General features: G+C 56.8%; 1 long non-coding RNA gene across 1 annotated transcript; it reads left to right on the top strand.

The window, feature by feature from the left end:
- Nucleotides 1–2,313: 2,313 nt before the first annotated feature.
- LOC109284884 (uncharacterized) lies at nt 2,314–8,256 on the top strand. The gene is made up of 2 exons (XR_002092492.2): nt 2,314–3,260; nt 7,737–8,256. It is a non-coding gene; the product is annotated as an uncharacterized LOC109284884 (long non-coding RNA).
- Nucleotides 8,257–8,486: the final 230 nt, after the last annotated feature.

Here is an 8,486-nt window from a genome sequence, read left to right as displayed (position 1 = left end):
CAGATGGCTGGTGCTCGGGGCAGGCCGCCCGTCTGCTGCTTCTCTGGGATTATCCATCACCGTTGGCAGCGCGGAGCCTCGGGGCCTCCGCCGCACTCAGATGTGAGCTCAGCCCCAGCCAGGGGCTCGCTGGCTCCCTGGTCTACCCGGCGCTGGCACACGGCCCGAGCTTTGGGCTGCTACCGGTGATAATCAGGGTTGCTGCCTGTTTGGCTTGCGCTGAAGGAGGGCCTTGACGCCAGGGAGTCTGAGGCTGTCTCCCTCCTCCTGCCTCCCCCAGCCAGCCTCCACGCCGTGGGCAGCGTGGCTAACACTGCTGTCTCAGGCATGTGCTCCCGGGCCACGCCGCTTACACAGGTGGTTCTGGCACCGCCAACCCTGGCGGCAGCAATAACACGAAACGTGGCTCGCCTTTGAAGGCCTCTCAGGTGCTGACTAAGCAGCCTGGGGGTGGGGAGGGAACGATGGTCCTCATTTTGCTCCCAGGGAAACAGGTGAGACGTGTCCGAGACCACAGCCAGAGGCTGCGATGTAGACAGCGCGCTGCTGTTGCTGCTCTGGCAGTTCCCGGCAGGGATGGACGAGGTAGGGTGTAGTTGAGCAGGATCGGGCACACTGGGTCCTGGGAGGGGATGTGAGCAACCTGGTTGTACTGTGTCTGTGAGCCAGGAAGGGAGCACAGCCTGGCCCCCTGGCACCGCAGCCTCCACTGGCTCTGATTCAACCTCTGCTGGTGCAGGGATGGAGGGGGGAGTTCGCCCTTCCCCTTTCCACGTGCTGCAGATGCTGACTTGGCTTTGGCTACCCTGGCCAGCATGCAGGAGCACTGAACTGCTGGGCCGCAGGTCCCCAGCCGGCGCCCCTTCCCCCAAATCACCCCCTGCACCAGGGCCTAATGGAGGAAACAGTGCTGGCATCGCGGGGGTGTGGGCATGTGGGGAACTGAGGTCCTTCTTAGACCCTGCACTATTTCTGAGCATAAAGAATAGCTTGAAATCCTCCGGCCTCAGCAGGGTGGGGCCTGGCCCTGTGCATTTGCCTCCCCACCACTCTTCCCACACAAAGCAAGTATCAAGACCCCCATTGTGTACATGAGCAAAGCCCCTGGAGTGCCAGGATGCCCAGGGCTCGGGCCCCAGAGTCCTTGGTCGCTCCTTGTTACTGTCCAGCTGCAACCCTGAGCTGCACATGGACGCAGACCAGAATTGCCCCAAAGCCTGGGAGCATCCAGGTGAGAGACACCTCCACCCTGCCAGCAACTCATGTACCAAAGCCCCTGCCTGTGCAAAAGCCCCGGCCCTCCTGCAACCAACCCTCGGTTCCCCTAAAACCCAGGCGGCTCCAGCATCCCCAGCCAAGCAGAAAGATGAACTCAGCTTTCTGAGAACCGAAGAGACATTTCGAAAGAGCCCGGGCCACACCTCCCTGCCACCCCCCCTTCGAAAAGGGAAGTTGGGGAGGAAATTGCTGCTGACTGAGCTGTGCGCTGGCCGCCGGGATGACTAAGTTTGGCAGTGCTACCTGCAGCCGTTTTGCCTTTTATGGAGGACTTGAGGGAGCCACTGCAGGGAGGCAGCCTCCTCGAGAAGCAGAAGGGAGCCCTGCCATTCGGCACCCGGCCTCCGCACCCTGGGCTCAAGGACGGCTAGAGATAGAGAAGGGGTGGGGCTCTCTGCACATGCGGTGTGCGGGGACGTGTCACTTCGGAGTGAGCGTGAGCGGTGGGTGTGCGTGTGCATGCATGTCAGGGGTGGGAGGGCAAGAGGGCCCGGGGAAGGTGGGAGTGCGCACATGTGGGTGTCTAGGGGCGGCGGGGCACGTCTCTGTGTGTGCTCACGGGCACGTGTGTGTGCAAGCGTGTGTGCCTTTCTGACAGGAGCTGGGGCACAGCCGAGTTCGGGAGGAGCGTGGGAGCGTGGCGGGTCTCCTGCGGGGCCAGTTGTCCCTCAAAGGAAGCCCCTGCCCGGGGATGGGGAATGCCCCACATACTCAGCTGGCCCCAGCCCCTGGCCAAGGTGCTTTGCCAGCATTTTCACTTTCTGTTTTGAGGAGCAGAGCGCTGGCACCGAACACCCTCCGGCCTCCATTCACTGCACAATGCCCTTCATTCATGGGGCCAGGCTGGAGACAGGTCCAACGCAGCCATTTCCTGCCCTTCTTGCTCAGGGAAGTCCCTGCCACACTGCGAGCCCGGCCGCGGGTGCGGGGCGAGTGGACGATGCAGGGGCCATGTCTCACTTCCCCTTACCTCCCCTTACTTGTCAGGGCTGAGTCCTACAGCCCCCCAACCCTAACCCTAACCCTCCCCCCGCCACCACCACTCTGATTGCAAGATCAGCCCCTAAGTGAGGAAGGCAAGTAGGACTGGGCCCTGATGACTCCTCTGTCCCCTGGTCACTGAGCTATCTTCTGCTTTCCTCCAGCAAAGGGCCAACTCCCTGCACCGCTGGGGCAGGCCCTGGGTAGGGCACTGACACCCTCCTACGGAGGCAGAGCAGAGGGAAGCTCTGATTCAGTCCCAGAGCCTCTCGCATCAAGCAGCAACGTAGCCTTGGAGGGGCTGCTTCTGCTACATCTTTGCCCAGATACTGCAGGAACCTCTGTCTCATCCAACACAAATGTGAAGGGCACAGATCACGGTGGACATGTATCGCCATCTGGCCTGTTAGCTGCATGCCTCAGTGTTCCCATCAGTACAATGGGCACTGTGCTGTCCATCTCCAGCACCCAGGGTGCGTGGTGGAAGACCACGGTCCTCTTTGCAGTGTGCCGGTGCCATGCCCTTGTGAGGGCTATTGTGGACAACACACTGGCCTTTGCCCAGACCCCCACCCAGAGCTCCTGCAATGAGCAAAAGGTGGCAGGTAGCTTTCCTAGTGCCCTGTGCTGCTGTCCGTGCAGCACGTGGCGGAGCTGACCCCGGGTCTCCCACCCAGGCATTCCCCCGTCCAGAGCCCAGCAGTCCCTGGAGCTGGAGCAGGAGGGAGGAAGGTTCCCGGGGCCTGGCTCCTGCACGCAGGCAACATTGCAGGGACAGGGAGAGGGGAGAGCGCTAGAGCCAGCCGCCTGGCCTGTCCCCGCTTGGGGCACCCCAGCCTGGCAAGAGAGAGCGGGACGGGGAAGGGGCAGCCTCCCTTCAGGCCTGGTGGACAAACCGAACCCTCCTGTCCGGCGCTGGGCTGCGTGCTGCATTCCTGGCATTCCCCTCCCTTCCCCCAGCCCGGGAAGCTCTCACAAACCTCGCCATTTATGGACAGGAGGTGAGGTCAAGTGGGCAGGGTTAGGGGGGAGCAGGGAGGGGGCAGGGGGCACTGGGGAGGCTGGGGGAACTGGAGGGAGGGTGGGCAGGGGTCTAGGGACCTGGGGGAGCCGGACTGGGGGAAACAATGGACCCACCAGGCAGGCCCCTCCTGCAGGAGGGGACTCCAGTGCTCTTTGATGTGAGCTGCACCCCAGGGTTTGCCTTCCTGGGATTTTATCTCCAGCAATAAAAAGGAGATTAGATACTGAGCCAAAGGGTGACTCCAAATCCACGCCCGCTCCTACAAGCCGCAGGGACATGCAGGGTGGGAGTCTGACACCCGGCACGTGGACACCTCCTTTCCCCCTTGTACACACTGGAGCACAGACTCCATCCTTCTGGGTGGCCTGGGCTCCCTGATCTGTGCAGGACCAGGGCACCGTTCCCAGCAGCGCAGTCGGCCCACCTTATCCATGCTGACTAGAGGTCGCTGTGTGGCTCTATTGATCCCAGAGGAAGCACGTGCTAGGACTGGGAGTAAAGAAAAGGACCTGGGCTTCTTGATATAGCCTGGCCTGGAACGGGACCTGATAGCCTGGAAACAGCAGCTAGGTCCTGGCTTATCTTTTAGTTGAACTCAGCACGTTTTGTGCAAGGCAATTCCAGGTCAGCTCCTTTAACACTCCCCCAGGGTCAGTGACCCCAAGCCACGGTGCAGATTTCCCCAAGGGTCCCCAGTAGATGAGCTGCGGGAGAGGAAGGGAAGGTGAAATCAGAGCCCACGGCCGTGGCGGGGGGCGGGGAGGATGGGGCCGGGAGAAGATGAATCAAAATTGACTCTGCATGACGAAACACCCCCTGATTCATCTGCCTCATTATAAGAGTGATTCACTCCCATCGTATCCAGGCACTGTGATGTTTTAGCAACAGCTTGGAGCGGGCAGAGTTTCCCTTGACTTATAATACATCCCCAGGGGTATTGCTAATGGGAGCTGACCTGGAGAGCTCACCAGGACTGCAGAGCGGGCTGACAAAAAGGGTTCAGAAATGTCTCGGAGGCTCCTCATCACTGTCCAGGACTTACCCAGGGATGCTTGTGAGGGATGACCTGCAAGCAGGATGCCTGCCAAAGGTTTTGGAAACATCTGAAGCTCCAAGCACGGGTGGAGGATGTTTGCCGGTAGTAGGACCACTTATGGTTATGGATTCTTGGATTTGGAATTAGTCTGGGCTAATTTGGCCTACAAATTACATTTAAAAAAAAAAAAAGAGGGGTGACGAGAAGCACATCCACTGAGGCCTTTGGCACCTTGGGATTTTGGTTACCAGCTGCTCCAGTGCAACCCCCCCCCACGGGCATGACTGGGACCAGTGTAGCTGCGTTGAGTTAGAGCCCTTAATGCAGGGGGACTGCCCCTGGTTACCATCTCGGAGGCTGATTCTTCGCCCCCATGTGCTGGTGTCAGACTGGAGCGCATGCCCCTGGGCCAAGCTACCAGCCGGGAACATACCCTTCTGGGGTGACCGAGAGGAGAACCGGCTCCCCGGGACAGAAATGGGGAGTCACTGGGTTTGGTTTTGGCTGTTTCACTTTTGGGGGAGCTTGGATTGGGGCTTCTCATTTAGGCCTCTCTCTCCCAGCCCTGACAGCCAGGTCTCCCCTGGCTGGACGGTGGTGCTGGGATTCCCACGGCATTCCCAGGCAGCGCAGAGCAACGGCCTGATGCAAACACGGAAAAGGTGCTATAAGCCCTAGTAATTACCCCATGCTAATCATATATGCACTGGGCCTCTTTCCTTAATGGCTTTGTCTGGGTGTGCCTGCCTAATCCACTCCTCTGAGGCACTGCTCCACCTGCTCGGAGCTGAGGGCTGCTCATGTTGGGGATTATGGGAAAGGTCTGGCAGAGAAAAGGGCACCAGGCAATCGCCAAGCACCTTCATTTGCACCTGCACAAACAGAGAGCGGTTGAGGTTAGCGTTGAGCTTCAGGGTGGGGGCTGGCTAACCTCGGGTCAAAAAACCGGATGGGGCAGCAAGGGAAATATGGCCCAGCCTTGCGCACTTCAGAGCAGCTGCTGGCAGCTACCAAAAGCAAATAAGGCCAAGACAAATTAGCTATTAGTCACTGTGTATGACAGGCTTGAATTCCCTGCGAGAAGGGAGGGGGTAGAAGGAGGCCTTTTGGTCTTGCATATGAAGCTTTCCAATTAATGGCTCCATTGTTTGCTCGTAAGTGGTAAATTATGGAGCACGTCCTCTGCCCCGGTCTCCGATGTCTCGCGTGCCACTGGCTGTGTCTGGAAATGTGGCTGTGGGCTTGCATTGCAAGTGCAAAGATGTCTTTGTCTGTGGGTGTTGGGGACCCGGGGACCTGCCTGTTCCCTGCACGCATGGTTTGACATCTTACTCAGTTTTGCAGCCGTGATCGAATGTGAATGCTGAATCAGACATGGGCTCTCTCTGCCCAGCTTTACCTGGCATTTCTCACTGGGGATATCAAGGGAAAATAGCTAACAAGCTATCCTAACACCCATCCCAGCGGGCATGCATGCAGCCCTTTATCCTGAAACTACTTTAGCTGGAGCTGAAGCTTTGGTCTCCTGCTCCTGGCTCGGCCGTCGCCCCTTTCCTGTGTTTTATTCATGTCAGAAGCATCCCTAGAGTCCCAGTCTTGGGGCTGTCAGGCTCATCCACCATCTGTCCTAAAGGGTATACTTTTTTAAGAGGACGCTTAGAATACTTTCCAGCAAAGGTACCCTCTCAGACCAAGGAATATGACTAACCCCTGAATATTTCTTTTTATGTAGAAGTAAAAGTAACTTCTGAAGAACCAGGGGGAAGTTCTCAGAGGAGGAAACAGGGTGGGGTTAAGCCAATCCGCAGCCCATCTCCAAGTCGTCCGGCCGACTGGTCTGCAGCAATAAAATGCTCCCAGGCCCAGGTGACGTGACACCACTCCAGCTTCACCTTCCCTATTCCCAGAGCCAGGAGAGGCTCCAGGATAGAGAACAGAGGTGACGGCAGCACTGCTCCCCGTGCAGTTTGAGAAGAGGCTGCCTGAACACAGGCCTGTCCGTGCACAGTAACGTGACAGGTCCGTGTTATCTCCAGATTGAATGAGATCTGCAGGGAGGCAACAGTCTGCCACGGGTCATTTATCTGAGTGGCTTTTAAATGATCTCTGCTTTATTGTGTTTTTTCATTCCTCGTTATCCCCCCCAAGAATTTCCCTTTGCACTTTTCTAGCCAAGGAAATGGGCCGAGTCCAGATCCTTTAGCAGGCAGGTCCTGTCTCATTTCTCACAACCCCTTTTCCCTTCCCCCAGCTCCACCACCGTCTCCCACAGACCAAAAGACATTCCAAAAATGTTTCATCTCCCTGGCGAGCGCATTGGTTTTGAGCAGCATGGTGTACCTTTGCACACTTGCTTTGCTACCGTGGTGCTGGGAATCGGCACCCTGGCAGGCATGCTTGCAGACGCAACAGGTTGGAGAGCGTTTGCAGCTCACATTTCCACTTTGGCATCGTAGGTTTGTGTCCTGGACACCTGCCTGAGAGTTACCTTCGCCGAATCAGGGAGCAGAAGCAATATCATGCATGCCTTCAGTCTAAAGAGCCTGGTTTGCAAATACTCAATATTTGCAATGATCTGCTTGCTAACAGCCTGTGGGGGAATATTTAGTGACCGTGTTGAAGCAGTGATTTGAATAAATGCAGGAAATTTGTGAGAGAGAACAGGTGCCCAGTTAGCTTCATGAATCCACTCCCCCATCCCTTGTTTGCATCTGGCTCCTGGCTTCAAGAGACCATTGTGCCCACGTGCTCAGATCCAGGAAACCCGGCTCGGGTGGTTCTTCTCTGGCGGTGTCTTGATCCACCTCTTGTTCCAACTGATACAATAGACTGAGGACACCTTCTGCATCCTGGATGCTCATGTAGATTTTGTTCGGCATCAAGCAGCAAAATCCAGGTGTAGCAGGTGTGAGCTGGGTGGCAAGTCCTCCACCACCTCATAAAACTTCAAGTTCGGCCTCTTCCTGCCTTTCACCAGCAATTATTGTTTCCTGGTAAGGAGAAATGAGAAGCTGGTCAGACCGTGCGGTCCGGAGGGACAAAAAGGGTGGCCATTTGTTCTGCCGGCCATCTTTCCCAGGGCCTGGGGCTCTCATGGGCTGCTGTCGAGGTTTTTGATCGGACCACGGGGCTGAGGGAAGCGAGGTTGTAAAGAGAGGTCAAAGGCTTGCTAGCACCTTGTTGCTGAATGGAAGGGACATAGGGCCTGCTGGAGACAGGTGGTCCCAATCAGTCCTAAAAAGGGGTCACAGTATGGGGATGGCTTGAAATAACTGGGTAATATTAATTGCTGAGCATGTAGTTACCCTGAAATGAAGCACAGCCCTGATAGCCGTGCAGCATTTCCTTCCCCATTGCCCTCTGTGGACTTAGCACACCAGAAAGCACCCATTTTTTGCCGTTGTTTCTCCCTGCCAGCCTCAAACATGGAGCGTGTGAGCTGACAGACCCAGGAGAGAACGACCCCTTCCTCCATCGATGTGCTGGGAGCCACGGCGAACCCTCCGGGCAGCCAGAGCATGCCCATATTATGCAGCCATGCATGGATGGGGGAATCCACCGGCCCTTTCTGAGATGGGGAAAGGAGGAGCAAAAACATTTTCAACGTACAGACTTAGCAAGAAGAGGGATGCAAGCCTCTGCTGCTCTGGTTTCCTGTTTCCGCTGGTCTGTGCTCAGAGCAGAGCTCAGCATCAGACTTTATTGGCTAAGCAGGACGACGACTAGGTTTTGCCATTTAAGGCTTATTTCCCAGACTCGATAGGACACCGGCTTCAGGCTGTGCTAAGAGCTGCAGCTCAGGCACATCACCGGTGACAGCTCAGTGGAAACCCAGCTGATGGAGGCCACTTGGTTCAAAGCAAAGAGACCTTCCTTTTCAGTTAAGAGCCCAGAACTTGCTTCTTAGCACATCGAAGAGGAGGAATTGCTGACTGCTTCTTTCTGGATCTCATTAAGGAAAAATGGGGGAGGGGATTTATTGTCTTTGGTGATGAGCTGTTGGAAAGGCATAGACCCCCCCCTGCCCCCGCCCGCTTCCTTAACTTTGCAAAATGCAGCAAGACAAAGCTTTGCTTGTCTAAGACGTTCTGGAGCCCGGGCGCTGGGCAGAGATAGGCGCTGGGCCAGGGGGGTTGAGATGCCCACACGCAGGATATTAAGTTTGGG

Source organism: Alligator mississippiensis, chromosome 13 (genome assembly GCF_030867095.1).
Source record: "Alligator mississippiensis isolate rAllMis1 chromosome 13, rAllMis1, whole genome shotgun sequence".
Taxonomy (NCBI): Eukaryota; Metazoa; Chordata; order Crocodylia; family Alligatoridae; genus Alligator; species Alligator mississippiensis.
Note: the sequence above shows the minus strand (reverse complement) of the source record. Positions and strands in the feature narration are given on the sequence as shown.